This window comes from Myodes glareolus, chromosome 19, assembly GCF_982192425.1.
Source record: "Myodes glareolus chromosome 19, mMyoGla1.1, whole genome shotgun sequence".
Taxonomy (NCBI): domain Eukaryota; kingdom Metazoa; phylum Chordata; class Mammalia; order Rodentia; family Cricetidae; genus Myodes; species Myodes glareolus.
The window spans coordinates 66,464,078-66,481,146 of NC_142044.1; the positions used below are offsets into that span (position 1 = coordinate 66,464,078).

Consider the following 17,069-nt stretch of genomic DNA (forward strand, 5'->3'; position numbering starts at 1 on the left):
CCAAGATGACTCAGTTAGTGAAGTGCTTTCCACAGAAGCACAAGGACTGAAATTCAATTCCTATAGACTAAGTAAAAAGTCAAGTGTAGGCTTTTAATTCCAGCACACCGGAGGCAGAGGCAGGCAGATCTCTGTGAGTTCAAAGCCAACCTGGGCCAGCCTGGTCTACAGAGTGAGTTCCAGGACAGTCAGGGGTGGTGGTACACACTTATCACCTCAACAACGGGGACATGGAGAGAGAAGGATGCTTATAGCTTACTGGTCAGCTGACTTAGGCTAATCAGCAAGCTCTGAGCAGTGAGAGCCTGCCTCAGAAAACAAGGTGGGAAGCTCCTGAGGAATAACACCTGAGGATGACCTCTCACCTCCATACGCAGGTACACTCATGTGCACATGTACAAGCAGATCTGCACCTGCACACGTGAATATAAACATACACAGAGAAAGTGGGCCTAGCTGACTGCAGTAGGTCACAAGGCGCAGCTTCCTAGTCTACTATGATGTGAACCCCCCAGCTAAGCTCTCCTACCACTGTGAGCTAAGCCGATTCACCATGGTTTCCTCACCATGACAGCAGAAACCAGGAGCCAAAATGAATCTTTCTTCCTTTCAGTTGATTGCCAGGACTGTGGTCATAATGACACTACCATATCAACACCGGCCAGTACTGGGGTCATTAGGATATCACCATACCACCACAGACAGTACTGGGGTCATTGGGATATTACCATACTACCACTGGATAGCTCTTTTCCTTTGTTCTTTTTGGGAGCCCTAGATGCCAAGGTGCTTAGGTGCTTTACCCTTCCTCCCTCACCCAAGACCCCTAAAGATAGGTGATTGCAAATAGTGAATCCTGGTAGGGTTATCATCACTGAGAAGTAGCAATTAACAGTGGTTAGCAATTATCACGGCTACCTCATCCTAGCCTCTGCCACCCAGAGAACAGATACAGGCTGGGTCCTGGTGCAGCCACCAGCTCTGTGCTCACCCTCCTTAAGCCTCCATTCTTGGCACTTGTGGCCTCACTTGTGGGCTCACAGGAGCTCAGATTCAGCAAACCTTGCCAAGGTCCCATAGCTTCCATTTCTAGAGGCTTGCCCCTCAAGCTCTGGGCGCTGAGGAGTTGTTGAATACATTCTTCTGACCCTTATGGCCTTGGTGCCCCTGGGGAAGGGTCAGCAGGAGCTTCATTCCTCCTTTCCCAAGCCAAGCCAGACTGGAGCTCCTGCCCCTTCTCAAAGTGGCAGTCACTGTCACCTGCTCCTCTGCTCCAAGCAACAATCCCGGGCTTTTCTTCATGCCCTCCTGCTTTAACTCAGACTACTTCCACAGCTGATGCCTGCAGGCGACCCACTGAGACCCACCTCCTCAGATGTGTCCCCAAGCTTCTAGTTCCTCACTTCCGCCTTTTGTGTTTCTGTGACACTTATCCTTGATCTTGCCCTCTGTGGGAAGGACGTGAGGAAGGCCGTTTATTTAAAGCCCTATGCTGGTGTGCCAGGTCACTGCACTGTGGCTCTGACAAGCTTTCATTCTAGCGGCCTTCCAGAAGTGCTCCCCTCTTTTCACACCTCTGACCAATGCTTCTGTAACCTCATCACCAGGGGCACTGGGGAAACACCTGTCTCCAGCTCAGGATGACAGCCCTGACCCCAGAGGGAAAGTTGCCTCAGACTGCCCAGCCCCCAACCCTCATTCTAGAAGGAGGTAATTAGGAGCTGTGCAATCCCTGTCCCCCAACAGGTACAGTTAAGCAGCAGCATCCATCATCAGGGGCAGCTGTCAGAGATGGGAAGGATCATGTGATGGGGCAGGGCCAATAGGAGGGTGAGCTGAAGCCTCTGAGCTGGGGATTGGCTGGGCTGAAGCAGGAGAGTTGAGGGCTGTTGGGGATAACCTGAGAATGACCTTGTAAGGATTTTAGTGCCCCTGGCTCTGCCCTGTCTCCCCAGACATCCTTCCATCTCCCCCAGCTCCTCATCTGAGGCCACCTCCCCAGTCTAGCATTTTCTCCTGCCTTTCACATCATTGATTAGGACTCCTCTTTCTCCTTTAAAGGACAATGGCCTCTTGTGTGCTTTCCTAGTCAGAATGAGAAGGAGACAGTTTTCCAGTCTGATTAGGTAGGTGCTGACGCCTCCACGAGGGAGACAGGAAAGAACAGAAGCACTGAGAGGAGAAAATGCCAATGCAGGTGTAATTCCCGGTTGCCCATGTGCATGCCAGGCCATGCCAGCCAGTGTGTGTGAAGAAGTGTGTGCTGGCAGCTGTACATATGGTATGGGTGCAGCCCAGGACGTGTTTTGAATGCTTACACGGACGGGACATATTACCTAATGTGCCGCAGTGCATGAGGCAGAGTTGGACATAATGACCTTGTACTTTATTTCTGTGAGTGTGCGCAGGCATGTGTGACAGTCGCATGTCCCTGGACCTGTCTGCATACACTAATACAATGGATTTTTCACCTTGACTCTTTCTGATCCAGGTAAGGGAACCCCTGTCACTCACTTACCTCCAAACCAGATAAGGAACCCCCTCCTCAAACCCAGAGCCACAGGTCAAAGTGGCAGCTGGCAGGAGAGAAGAAAGGGAGAAAAGGAGGGGGACTTCCCAACACCTGTGAAGGGTCTTCATTACACATGCAAATGTACTCATTAGCAATGCAGAACACTTCCTGAGCTAATGGTTGCAGTTTTTTCTGAGCAGGGACTGTGGTCAGGAGAAGCGTGCCAGGGCTCTCCATCCATAAGGTTGATCCTAGGCATATTTCAGAAGGGGACTGAGGAGGAGTCTACTACAGGGACCTAGGGCAGCTGTGGGCAGGCAACCAGAAGGCCTCTGCTGCTGGAAGTCTTTGCATAGGGTATTTGGCTGTGCTTCGGAAGACAGGATAGAATAAAGCACGGCTCCCTTTAGGACCAGGACCAGCAGGAGGAATGCTGGTGCCAAGTTCACCATTCTGCTCATTCACACCCGCACCTCTCCATCCTTCAGGCCCAAATGCTGTGATCCTTTAGGTTCTGGTGAAGAGTGACCCTGGTCTCAGCCCCATAGGACACTGGGAACTTCCTCCCTCTCATTGGCTTAACCTGCATTCTCTGACCTCATTTCTTCCCACCTATGACCTTGCACACCCAGAAAAAGAACAGTCTCACAGTCTGCCACCCCAGCTATAGAGAGAGGAGTCAGACTCTCCTTTCCCTGCCCCTGCCTCTCACACACAGTGATGTTCAAATGAGCCATTTCTTGGGGCTCATTTGTGTTGCTTCAGTCTCACTGTCACCAGCATGGCATGAGAAACAAACACAACCAGTAACAGTCACCTTACGAGCGAGCATCCTCAGAAACCCCTCACAGAGGCACAAGGCATCCTGTTCATATTAACTTGCTCTTAAACACACACCCATGCTCTCTCCAGTGTCTGCTGTCCTTGTGCATGCATATCACCCCATTTTAGGGACAGCGGCCTCAGAGACCTCCCCTGCCCTACCCCCCACCTCTCCTTTCTTTGCTTCTTCCTCCCTCTCCCTCCCTCATCCCTGGGCACCCGTTTGCCAGGGTTATTTATAGAAGCAAGCGATAAATTCAGTGTGTTTCTCGGTGCGCAAAGCTATAAATAATGGCACAGATCATTAAACCCCGAGAGCAGGCCCAGCCGCCCCGCAAACAAGATGAAGTGCAAACCACCACATGAGAGGGAGAGTGGGAGGTACAAGGGAGAGCCCCAGGCCCAGGACCATCACGTCCCAGCCTGCACCCCTCAACCCAGGCCCAGTGAACCTGGGCCTCCAAGGTACCTGCTGGGCACAAGGGTAGCTGGGGCAAGCACAGGGGTGGGAGTGGAGGGCTCACACATTGGTCTGGCAAGCTAGCACAACCTCCATTCTTCCTCTGCCTCTCTCCATCCTCATCCTCACCTCCCTTCACTTCCCTCACTCTTCTCCCAGCCTTCATGTGTCATCTCTTTGTGTGTGTGTGTGTGTGTGTGTGTGTGTGTGTGTGTGCAGACAGGGTTTCTCTGTGTAGCCCTGGCTGTCCTAGAACTCACTCTGTAGACCAGGCTGGCCTCGAACTTACAGAGATTCGCCTGCCTCTGCCTCCCAAGTGCTGGGATATAAGACGTACAGCACCATTCCCAGTTTTTTCTTTTTCAAACAAATTAATTATCCTTTACTTTCCTGTCAATAGGGTTAGGAGTTACTTTTTAAAAATTATTTATTTTTATTTTATGCTCATTGTTGTTTTGTCTTCATGTATGTCTGTGTGAGAGTGTCAGAGCCCTGGAACTTGGGTTACAGACAGTTGTGAACTGCCTTGTGAGTACTGTGCATTGACCTCTTCCTCTGGAAGAGCAGCCAGTGCTCTTAACCACTGAGGCATCTCCCCAGTTCCCTTTCTTTCTTTCTTTCTTTCTTTCTTTCTTTCTTTCTTTCTTTCTTTTTTTCTAGACAGGGTCTGACTGTGTAGCTCTAGCTGTTCTGGAACTCGCTCTGTAGACCAGACACTCACAGATCCGCCTGCCTCTGCCTCCTCTGCTGGGATTAAAGGCCTGTACCAATGCAACCATGTCTTCCCAGTTCTCTCTCCAACTAAGGTCCCTCCTGTCCTCTTGCCTTCTGTCCTTCATCCCTCCCTCTCCACCCACCAATTTCCCTCCTTCCTTCTTTCCTTCCTTCCCCCTACTCCATGTCCGCAGGCCCCAGGAGAGACCCTGGTCTCACCCAGAAGCCCTCAGAGGCAGAAAGTTCCCTGTCAGCAGAACACTGGTTAGGGCTGCTGATTCAGTGTCTGTAATTTCCCAGGCGGAGGTGGGGAGGGGGACAGGAAAGATTGATGAGGAAGAAAATAGCATGCACACCAGGGACAGGCTGGGGATGAGGGGCTTCTAGGGAGCAGAACCAGGGCTCCAGCAGGATCCCATCGCCACTGGTCAGCCCAGGGAAGAGTGCCTTCAGGGTATGGAGGGAAAAAAGCAGAAGTGAGGAGGACCCACAAGGAGGAGCCACTGCAAAAGTCAAGAGGTGTCAGAAGTATCAGAAAAACTAGCAGACATGACAGAATGTGACCCCATACAGTGCCACCTCACTCCCAGATCCATGCAGACCCACAGAGGCCACATTGCCTTTCTGAGTATGGTCCAAAGTGTAGAAAGTTTGGGGATCCCAATAATAGCTACCCAATCTCTCTCCTGCACTCTCAGGAAAAGCCTTACTCTCTGGGGTTCATCCCAAAGTGTGGAGAGTTTGAGGATCCCAATTATGGCTACCCACCCTCTCTCCTGTACTCTCAGGAAATGCCTTACCCTCTGGAGTTCATCCGTACTTTTCTGGTCTACAACACTGGTCCCTACATTCTAAGCTTTTCACCCCTTCCCACTGAGCCAGGGAGTTGAGGCCACTTCTAGAGGAGACTAAGCAAAGCCAAACTGGAAGACAGAACCAGACCGTAGGGCAAGAGTCAGTTTTGTCCTTGAGGGAGCGAGGTGTCAGGTGAACAAACTCCACATAGGGTGGCAGAGATCAGACTCTGCCAGAGCCTGCACCTAAAAGATGGGAACACAGGGCTGATAAGCCCTCCAGATGAACACTGTGTGGTCTGGTTTTGTGGCCAGGAGCCTTCCCCACCGGCCCCACCCCACGGCTACACAGCCATCTGCTCCCCCTCGCTCCTGGGCAGCTTTGATGCACAACTTCGTTATTTGCCCAGGAATTTATAGTAGGAACCAGGGCGACAGCTAAATCCCCCAGCCACGGAGTTAAATCAGCTGCTGCAATGGGCCGGAACGAGGGAGATGTTGGGCTGGGAGGCTGCACAGTGGGACTGGAGAGGAAAACACTTGTCCCTGCTCCCGGGGAATAGCTGTCTATAAATCCCTTCAGGTACCCATTAGGGCCAGCAGTCCAAACAGACTTCAGTGCTGGTGGCACAGAAGACGCCACAGCGGGCAGTGCTGGCAGAAGCAGGCTGTAGCCAAGGGCTGGTGTGGACTACAAGAACAGTTTACAGTATCTGGCTAGTCACAGTGGGTGCTACTACTCTGCATTAAGAGCTGTGTGAAGTGGCGTCTCTAATGAGAACAGGTTCTGGACAGTAAAAATGCTGGACCCAGAGCCTTGCTCAGCCTCTTACTGTGTGACCCCAGCCAGGCTGCTCCACTTCCTGTGCCTTTGTCTCATCATCTGTAAGGTGACGAGCAGCAGACCCCCCCATGATTAGCTTGACTAAATGAGATACAGTGGATAATGTGTCTAGATCTGTGCCTGGCATACGGAACAAAGTCTTAGGGCCAACCTAGGGATGTGCAAAAGGAAAAGGGGTCCCAAGACTCTTGGAAGACTGGAGGTGCCACAAGGATGCTTCTCAGCTCCCTCCTCATGGGGGAAAGGACAATAGGTCCACGAGGAGGGGGCTGAGAAAACAGCTTATTATGCAAACATGAGAAAGTGTTTAGATCTCCAGTACCTACATAAAATCAGGCATGGCTGTACCCCAGTGCTGTAATGCCAGTGCCAGAAGGTGGAGCTAGGAAGATCCAGTGCCCTCTGGTCAGTCCAGCTGAGACACTGCAGGCTCCATAAGAAACTGTCTCAAAAATAAGATGAAGATCAAGATGGGAAGCTACCTGAAGTCAACCTCCAGCCCCCACACAGGCACATCCATACATATATACATGCGCACGCGCGCGCGCGCGCACACACACACACACACACACACACACACACACACGAGAGAGAGAGAGAGAGAGAGAGAGAGAGAGAGAGGAAGAGAGAGAGAGAACGATGGATAGACAGACAGACAGAGAGGAGGCAGAGACTCTGATTCTGGCTGAGATTCTCTGTCTCACTGGGAGATTGAACACAGCCTTTCCCAGGGCTATGGTTAAGAGCTCTGTAGGAGGGCAGCCTGCATTTGCCTGCCCAATGTGATTCCATGAAAAGCCTTCAGCAAGCTATTTAGCTTCTTTAGACCTGCTCTTCTCATCTACAAAATGGACACAACAATACTTCTTTTCCAGAGTTACTGAGAGAACTACATGAGATTAGACACTGCTCTCTAGTGAGTGCTCATTAAATACAGGTTTTACTGTTACTATGATTTCATCAGGTGAACAAGTGAAGGTAAGCATGGACCATGAATCTAGCCAACAATCCCCTGAATTCAACAGTGTGTCCAACAATGGGGTGTTGCTACCAAAGGCAAAAGTAAGGAGAGGGGTGCATGAAGAAGGATGTATAGATAGATAGGTAGAAGGGTCAATAAGGAGACAGAAACATAAGAGGAAGGTAGGAGTGGTCAGGAACAGAAAAGATGGCAGACTTACAGTAGAGAGGGAGAGACACAGAGAGAAGGATGGGCTAGAAGTACATAAGAGAAAGCCCAGGAAGAGATAAAGAGCAACTCTCTTGGAATAGAAACAGCAGGAAGGTAGAGCATGGAAATGGAATGGGGAAGCCAACAGAGGAGCCTGGAATTGCAACCAGAGTGGGGGAGGAGCCAGGGGCTGCAGGTCTACTGAGAGCAAAGGAAGCAGGAGAAGGGAGAAGCAAGAGTCCAGAGAACAGGCTTAAGACAAAGGAGGGAACTGGCAAGGCAGAGCAGCAAGGCTTCCACCAGATCACAATTTCAAGCTGCCTCTACTCCACAGCCTCCTCCCAGCTCTCACTTTCAACTTGGCTTCCCCCAGTCTCCTTCCCACCACCTCCATCTTCATGCACCATCCCTGGCTGCAGGGCAGGGCAGTAAGGAGCATGGGGCACCTGGACTCTGGTCACCAGATAACGGGAGGAGGAGTCCCAAGGTGGAGCAGAAGCCGGATAACAGCCTCCTTCTGGTGCACCCCCAGTAATGTAGGCAGCAGTTACCACAAACCAAGAGAGGACAATGGCTGCCCAGTCTCAAACAGTGCTCCCTTACTCATTACTGCTAGCATACATTCCAGAATGTTGTGGATATTGACTGTTTCCTGAAACAGCCCTGTCCAGTCCTGCCATGATGAGATCAGAAGATTCCACGCGCCTGCCCCACCGTGTCTCTTCCCTTGATCCTCTTTCTATTCTCCAATCTTCACTTCTCCTTGCTATCATGACACCTCACAAATCTCAAACTGGCTTTCTGCTCATTTTCCAGGCATTCCTAGCAGAATGTGGTGTGTCTGCTTACAACCTGGAGCCCCTTCACTTGAGATGAACTGGAACGCGACAACCCAAAAGAAATCACACAGCAGCTGCAGCACAGTGTGACAGGGGACAGTGTCTTCAGGACCTCCATCTCCCCGCTGTCCACTCCACTGCATCAGAGATGACCCACCCACGACAGAACCAGAACAAATAAAGAAGTAGGGTGAGAAATGTTCCTGGGAAGAAAAGCCAAGGATGTACAGCTACTGAAGAGAATCCCAGGACTCCATCCTTAGAGGCCTGCTAGAAGCAAACCAAACATCAACTGGAAAGATCTCCCTAGCCAGACTTGGGGGTATTCACCAGCAATCATACTTAGCATTTTGGAAATGGAACCTGGAGGATCAGGAGTTAGAAGTTGTCCCTGGACACATAATAAGTTCCAGGATAGCCCAGGCTACATGAGACTCTGTTCCAAATACCAAAAAGTGTCCCCTGACCAGAAGGCTCGTCAGCTCCTTTCCAGCACCATGTCCTCACCAGGCATCAAAAGCATTAATCAGACACAGTCAGCAAGATGCTCAGTAAGTAAAGGCGCTAAGTTAGATCCCTGGCACATATGAACATGTGTGAACACACATACACACATGTGTACAGCCACAAACATAATGATAACGGTGCTAAGTCAGATCCCTGGCACATATACACGTCTGTGCACACCCACAAACATAATGATAAAGGTGCTAAGTTAGATCCCTGGCACATATACACATGCGTGCACACCCACAAACATAATGATAACGGTTTTAAGTTAGATCCCTGGCACATATACACATGTGTGCACACACATACACACGTGTGCACATCCACAAACATAATGATAATGGTGCTAAGTTAGATCCCTGGCACATATACACGTGTGTGCACACACAAACATAATGATAAATAAATAAGGTTTAAAGTATACCTGCTTTTATGTATGTGTGTATGTATGCATGTATGTATGTATACCATGTATACATCTGGTACCCATGGAGGTCAGAAGAGGGTGTCTGGCCCCTAAAAACTGGAGCTACAGATGGTTATGAACTACCATATCAGTACTAGGAACCAAACACAGGCCCTCTATGAGAGTGGCAAGTGCTCTTTATCACTTAGACATCTCTCCGACCCATAAACAAAGTTAAAGGGGAAAACACACAGACAAAACAGGGCTCGAGAGGTGGTTCAGAGCTTACTTACTGCTTCCGCAGAGGACCTGGATTCAATTCCCAGCACCAACATGGCGACTCACACCCATCCATAACTCCAACTTTAGAGAATTTGATGCCCTCCTCTGGCCTCCAAGAGCACCAGGCGCACATGTGGTATAAACATATATTCAGGCAAAACATTCAAACATATAAAATAAAATAAATATTTTCCAAAAAATTTAAAAAGGATAATGGAGTTAGGCATGGTGGCACATACCTTTAACCCCAGCACTGGGAGGCAGAAGCAGACAGATCTCTGTGAGTTTGAGGCCAACCTCCAGAGTAAGTTCCAGGGCAGTCAGGGCTATTACACAGAGAAACCCTGTCTCAAAAGGAAGAAGGAAGGAAAAGAAAAAAGGAAGAAAGGCAGGCAGGAAGGAAGGAAGGACGGAAGGCAGGAAGGAAGGCAGGCAGGCAGGCAGGAAGGAAGGCAGGACGAAAGGAAGGAAGGAAGGAAGGAAGGAAGGAAGGAAGGAAGGAAGGAAGGAAGGAAGGAAGGAAGGAAGGAAGGAAGGAAAGATGGACAATGAAAGGACTGCCAAGATGATTCAGCAGCTAAAGGTGACCTCTGTTCTTGCAGAGGACATGAATTCTGTTCCCAGCATGTTCATGATGGGCAAAATTCCCATTTCAGGGGATACAACAGCCTCTTCTGGCCTCTGTGGGTACCTTAACTAACACATACACCTACATACAAACACATGCATACACATAATTAAAAATAAAAATAAATCTTTTATTTTAAAGACTTCTCAGTGTGATAGTGCACACCTTTAATCCCAGAATTGGAGAGGTGGGGGCAGGAGGATTTCTATAAGGTCCAAGATAGCCAGGGCTACACAGAGAGAATCTCTCTCAAAGCTAAAAAGTAAATCAGAAAAAGATGTGATCAACAGCAAGGGTTTTTCGTTAGTATACAAGTTCTAGATTTTCCTGACATGTGAGGCAGGGCACATCTGTTGTGGAACTGCATGGCAGCTGGGCTTAGGATCTGAGAGAAAAGGAGACCCATAAAGCCCTTCCAGAGCAGAGAAGTCAAATCCAGGAAGGAAGGTGCCAATCCTCCCAGTGGGTTTCCTGCCTCCAAGCCCCTACACACGCTCCTGAATGCCCCACGTGGAACTAAGTCCCTGTTAGCCAGTTTCGCTACCTTCTGCCCAATGCTGCTGCTCCTGGCTGCTCAGACCAGCATGAGGATCAGTGCAGCCAAAATAAATTAAAGGAAGATAACATCCCACATCTTCCACAGGAACAAAGTCTGCCCTCCTTGTTGGCACAACTTCTAGCCTACAGGAAGAAATTGCACCAGGAAGAAAGTGAGGTCAGGTGCAGAGGAGAGGAAGGGGAAAGGAAGTGAATCCTTGTCATGGAAAAGCCAGACTTGCAAGCCCAGCTCCTTCCCACATAGAAAGATGCTGCCCTTGTTTGGCAGCCCCTGTGTGCACGCTATACACGCTACTAAAGTTAAGCTGGCTCTTAGAAAGACTGTCAGGCATGAAATGCCCTCTAGCACCGAACAAACAAGCAGCAGCACCCTCTCCAAGGCCTTAAATGCTGAGCTGAAAGATACTTGAGCAGTTGATGGGGTACTGGAGGAAAATGCAGCCCTGGGCAGGGGACCAATGACGTTCTTTCATTCTAAAGAGCAGCCTCTGGTTTGCCAGAGGTCTGAGCCCAGCTTAGGCGACACCGTGTGTACTAGGTCAGTTAGACTAGACAGGCATCTTGTCTCAAAGAAACAAAAACTGTCATGACTGGTTCTTATGGGAAGCTCTTGAGCAAAATCTGAAGTTGAGGTAGAAAACTCATAAACCTCCCCAACAACTAGAAATTGGCAAGGCAGGCCACAGACAAAGGCCCTGCCTATAGGCTGGTGAACCAACAAATCCAGAACCCTTTCCAGAAGCTCCCTTCCAAACACACCTGTGTCCTGATGAAATTCTCATCCACAGCTTACACACACACACACACACAGCGCACACATGGAGAGAGAACTGAACCTGTGTTTACACTAATTCCCACTCTCCAGCTATGGGTTTGCAGCAGTCAGCAGCACAGAAGAGCAAAGGAGGCTTCAGCTGGAATTCTTCAGGTAGAGCCACATTACATTTGATGATAGGGCTGAAAAACTACCGATACCTACTGGCCTGTGTATTCAGAATCCAAGAGAAAAGAAGGTGACTAGCTGTTGGAATCAGGGTCTGAGTCACCTCAGCAATCTACGAGGATCTTGGGACTGGTCAGAGTAAGGTTTGGAGGACAGTAAGGCCCTATGGGTAGAGAGGAGAGTCCATATTGGGAAGTCACCAAGAATGAAAGCAAAGAGGTGGGAAAAGAAAGAACAGATGACACCTCTGTGAACATTTCTGAAGAGTGAAAAATGTCGGGGGCTGGAGAGATGGCTCAGAGGTTAAGAGCATTGCCTGCTCTTCCAAAGGTCCTGAGTTCAATTCCCGGCAACCACATTCCTCACAACCAACTGTAATGTACACACAGACAGAATATTGTATACATAATAAATAAATATTTTTAAAAAAGTGAGAATGTCGAGTCTTCCTCTCGTGGATGGACATAGTCCTGTGCTCAGGAAGCCTGTGCGGTCTGTGGCAGAGCAGGCACATGAAGAACAGCTCTGCTCTAGGAGCCCTGGTGACTTGCGGGCAGAAGTGCCTGGGCAAGCTGTTTCTCAAGGCCTCAGTTTCCCTATCGGTAAAGCAGTAAAGATGAGTCAGGATTTCAAACCCTATTAGTTTCCAGTATTTTTCTGGGCCAGAATGCAGAGCTTCAAAAATTCTTACCGGTCCTGGTAAAGAGTGGCGCAGGGTGGCCAATGGGGCTGATGTGTGGAGTTCCCAGGAGAAGCAGAGCCTGCAAGTACCCAGGACCATGTAGATCAGGGCCATGAGGGCTGCTCAGAACGAAGGACAACCAGATGAAGAGTCCTGAGTCCACATCTCTTGCCCAGATCCTTTTTATTCTGTTAGCAAAGTGCCTGGACCCTTGTCATCTGCTTCCACCCTCTGAAGGACCTCATCCCACATCATTGGGGACACCTAAATCTCTACCTCCAGCCTGGTCTCCACAGGAAACTAAGACCCACGAGCCTCCTCTATTTGGATATTTAGCAAGCATCTCACACCTAATGTACCCAAAACATGTCCCCTGAAGCCAGTTCCTCGGTACTCCATGATACCAGGTAAAAAGTTCCGTGCTCTGGTCACTGATGTAACACAAAGCAAACAAACCCTCTTAGTCTATCCTTGGCTTACTTCCACTCTCCACTTGATCTGCACTGCCCCACCCCAGCTGACTCTACAGGATTCAGTCAGCCCTTCCCACCACCCCTGCAGTGCACTCTTGGACATCTTGCTTCTGCCCTTGTTTTCCACTGCATTCCCAACCTAGCAGCATTGAGCATTCAAAGGAAAGCCACTCTCAGGTCCTGACTCTCCAGTGGCTCCCCATTTATCCGCGTGAAGTGGAAGCTTTGCTGTGACTCGTTAGTCCCTACACGATCGATCGATCGTGATTAGCTTCCTGTAACGGCTTTAGAAGCCACCATTCATTCCCTTCCCTATTTTTCTGGCTCTAGTCATACGGGACTTGTTGCTGCTCCTCCAACGTGCAGGACATGCTCACTGGAGGGTTTCGCCCTTGCTTTTTCTCTGCAGGAAAGGTCTTCCCTAACTGCACTGGCCTACAGCACCTGGTAAACACCAGACTCCTTACGCTGGGGGCAGAACACAGATAATCAGGGAGGGAAAAGGAAGAGGAAACAGTGGAGTAGGGTTCCACACAAAACATGAAATGCCTTGTCTTGCTTTCTATCTTCCTGGAACACTGTCTTCAGAAGTTCAGAGAGTTTAGGGTGGGACTGCTCTGGTTCTTCAGCAAGTGGTCCCTTTCCATCCCATGGCGAAGACTCACATCTCTCTAGCACCCTCAGGACTTCCGGACAGGAGCTGACTGAAGCCCCTGAACGGACAGATCAATCCTTTCCGTGACTAAAGGATGCATTTGTTCCCCCTACCACCCACCTCTCCTTCAGGTCTCTTACTCTGGTGCTAGGAGGTAGGCTTCAAGAGGAAAAGGGAAGTGCTCAGGGCAAAGGACAAGGAGATTTGAGAGAGGAAAACTGAGGCAGAAAGGAACACAAGCTGTGCGGAGATGGTGACCCAGTGAGAGGCCAGGGATAGCCTGGGCTAAAAGGGATCCACGTCAGAGGTGAACGCAGCCAGCAGGCCCTGCCCAGAGGGCCAGGCTGACAGAGGCCGCTAAAGGAAGGGGCCAGCAGTGGCTCGGAAGAGGAGCGGGCGGCACTGGCGGCGCGGGCAGCAGGACCACACGCTGCCGGGCCGCGCGGGCGGGTGGAGCGGGCGGAGGTGGGCGGAGGCGGGCGGGGGCGGCGGCGGGCTCAGCGGAGCGGGCGGGCGCCGGGAGCGGGCTCGTAAAAGCCGCGCCGCGCAGGGAAATTGCCGCCAGAATCGCTGAGCTCCACAAAACGCCGCCCGCGCGGCCCGCCGCCGCGCCCGCTCCAATCTCCAGCCTCATCGGCGCGCGGGCTGGTTATGCATTTAAATGTTATTTAATTGGATTGCGGAGGAGCTGGGGGCCAGAGTGCCCCCGCCTCCGCCCCGCACGTGCCACACGTCTGTTTCCCGAGTCACAGATTGCCGCGCACCCCCTTCTGCCCAATCACCCCACCACCACCACACGCTTCTCTCCCTCCTTTCAGAACCCAGCCAGAGGACACTCGGAAAGACACCAGTCTATGAAGATGGAAAAGTCAGAGGCTACACACACACACACACACACACACACACACACACACACACACAAAGCTGCCGACACACAAAAGACACTGCAGCAGCAAAAACTGGGTTACACTCATAACCCTGTGTGTCCATCTGGAAGATTAAGAATAGCAGACAAAAAAGGTCCCCTGGATCACAGATGTACACAAATGCATGTCAACACACTGTAAGGTCATACTTCAAGGGAACACACCACCTGACTTCTCCAGGAATAAGGGCACTCACAAAGTGACACTGCCAAGCATGGGCACAAGAGATGCCAAAGTCACATTTGCCAAACATTTGCTGTGCCTTTCTAAGATTGGAAAGCAAAGCCTTTTGTTCAGTAGTAGGTCCTTTTCCAAAACCACAGCAAGCAAGGCTTCAAGAGGCAACTGGTAAGGAAGTTCCTTAAACTGAACAAATAAACAAAGGAGTCCAAATTACAAGTAGGGTAGACAGACACCAAGAGGGCCTTCCTGAGAAGATACCCCAAGGGGTGAGGCTGGGCATTTGTGGAAGGAGGGTTTTTCCCACCTCAATGCAGTAGGAAGCTAGATAAGGAGCCAGCACCTCCACAGAAGGACAGCCTGCCCTGCAGAGGCATGTCCTCCACACACTCCCAACCAAAGATGATCAGGGTCACACTACTTCAGTTAATGAAAATGAAAACGGCAACCTGGCTTGGCCCATTCTGGGCTTTCCGCCATCCCTTCGGCAAGCAGGGCCCCGAGAATGACATCAGCCTAAGGATCTCTGCACTGACTTTGGGGACAGAAGAATGGGCAGAACGTGTGTGTTCTATTGCAGTTGGCATATTTGCATTGTGAGGGCCCAATCAAAGATGAGAAAGTGTCCCTACAGACATGATAATTCAACCTTGACTGCTAAGCACCGGTCCAAGCCAGGCTGCCATTGAGGCTTCTGAAAAAGAAAGCAATTCAGCTGCCCCAAAGCAATTTATTTCTGCATCACCTGAAAACCATAGCTGGGCAGTTTACCCATGTGTCTAACCTCAATGTCTCATGCTCCAGTTGAAGTTATTTGCTTCTCTGGGGAACTGGGGGTGAAGGGAGCTGACATCCTAAATAGGAATATTAGAAGAACTGAGCGTTGGTCTGGGATAGGCCACAATCTCTATTTTTTGTTGTTGTTGTTTTGTTTTTGTTTTCAAGACAGGGTTCCCCTGTGTAGCTTTGATGCCTGTCCTGGAACTCACTCTGTAGACCAGGCTGGCCCAGAACTCACATAGATCCGCCTGCTTCTACCTTCTGAGTGCTGGAATTAAAGATGTGTGCCACCACTGCCCGGCTCTAATCTCTAGTCTTTTTTTCCCATTCTACCACTAGCTCTTGATCTCAGCTATGGCCAGACTGCATTTCTAGTCTTGTTTCCATAAAGCATGTGGGGGGGGAGTAGTGGAGAGAGATCATGCTGAGTGTCTTCTCTTTGACAGACCTGCAGCCAGTCCATGCAGACACCTTTGCTCTAGTACCGGGACAACCCCTGACAGCGTCCTGCAGCTTTCCACCCCAGAAGCTACTTGATCAAGGTCTGCTTATATAGAAAGCAAACTCGACTCCCCATCTTACATAGTGATATACTGACCTTTGGCTCCTGCCTGATTCCTCTGAGTCTCTCCCCTCAACCTGTGTCCTAGCCCATGGCAGTTGGGGCTGACAGTATCTGACCTGTCCCACCAGTACGCGTCCATCTTAGGGATGTCCAGAATACTGTGTGAACAGCCTGTTCATAACATGCTTTCAGCTTGATCTACCCTATAAAGAATATGCTTGCATTCCTAGCACTGGACATAAACACTGAGGATAAAGATCATCTCGCTCCCCTCCATCACTCCCTGCATGGATAACGACACACGAGCATCCACTGAGGTCAGAAGAGTGTGAGAGTACACAGTGTCTCCCTTTAAGCAGCTCTGTTTGGGAAGGGAAGGGAGGGAGGTAAGAGAAACCTCAGAAGCATCACCATCCCAACCAAGCACAGCTTTGCTCTTTATGGGGTGCATGCTGACACACATGCATGTGTCTGTACACATGCGTGCACATGTATGCACATGTGTGTGTGTTAGAGTAAGAACTTCTAAGCCTCCATCACTTCTCTAAATCAGAACCTAAACACTATCACAGGACAAAAGCAATGGCAATAGATAAACTCATGGTCATGGATGGATATATGGATCCTCCCGTACCAGGCTCGTGCTCACTAGCATGTTCCTCTGAGCACTTACATTGGGCCAGGCATACAGAAGGGAGGGATATGAGTTCTTCTCCTGGCCCTCAGGACCCTGGCAGTACCTTGGAGAACTAACCTGGCTTGTATAGGGAAGCACACAGAGATCTAGACTCCATGAAAGCCCCAGCAGGAGGCTCCTGGGGTCTCTCAAATCACAATCTCTTGAAGTAAAGAATTAACCTCCACGGTTAATTCTAATTCACAGCAGGGTTACCAGTCACTGACCTCTGCATCAGAGCTACCCAAGAGGACTTCTGTAGTAATTCAGTTCTTTATCTGTGCCATTCTGTTAGTGGCACCAGCCATGTGTGGATGAGCACCTGAAATATGGCTAGTGAACTGAAGGAAATGTTACTTAATTCTTACTCATTTAAAATGTCTTCACATACTGGGCAGGAGATGCAGCTCATTTGGTAAGTTGCCTACCTAGCAAGCACAAACCCTAGGTTCAATTCCCAGCACTATATAATACCAGGTGTGGAAGTGCATGCCTGCTATCCCAGCACTCAAGAGGCAGACTCTCAGCTACACAGCAATGCCAACTCACGCCTGGGCCACAGGAGGTGTATTAATCAATAAGCTGCACAAGGTTACTGATTGTTTTATCAGACCACAAAATTCTAGATGATCCTAAATTCCATATATTT

General features: G+C 49.9%; 1 long non-coding RNA gene across 1 annotated transcript; it reads left to right on the forward strand.

Annotated features, from left to right (window-relative positions):
• Window positions 1–3,655: 3,655 nt before the first annotated feature.
• Window positions 3,656–11,920, forward strand: LOC146891006 (uncharacterized). The gene is made up of 2 exons (XR_014997936.2): window positions 3,656–3,799; window positions 8,134–11,920. It is a non-coding gene; the product is annotated as an uncharacterized LOC146891006 (long non-coding RNA).
• Window positions 11,921–17,069: the final 5,149 nt, after the last annotated feature.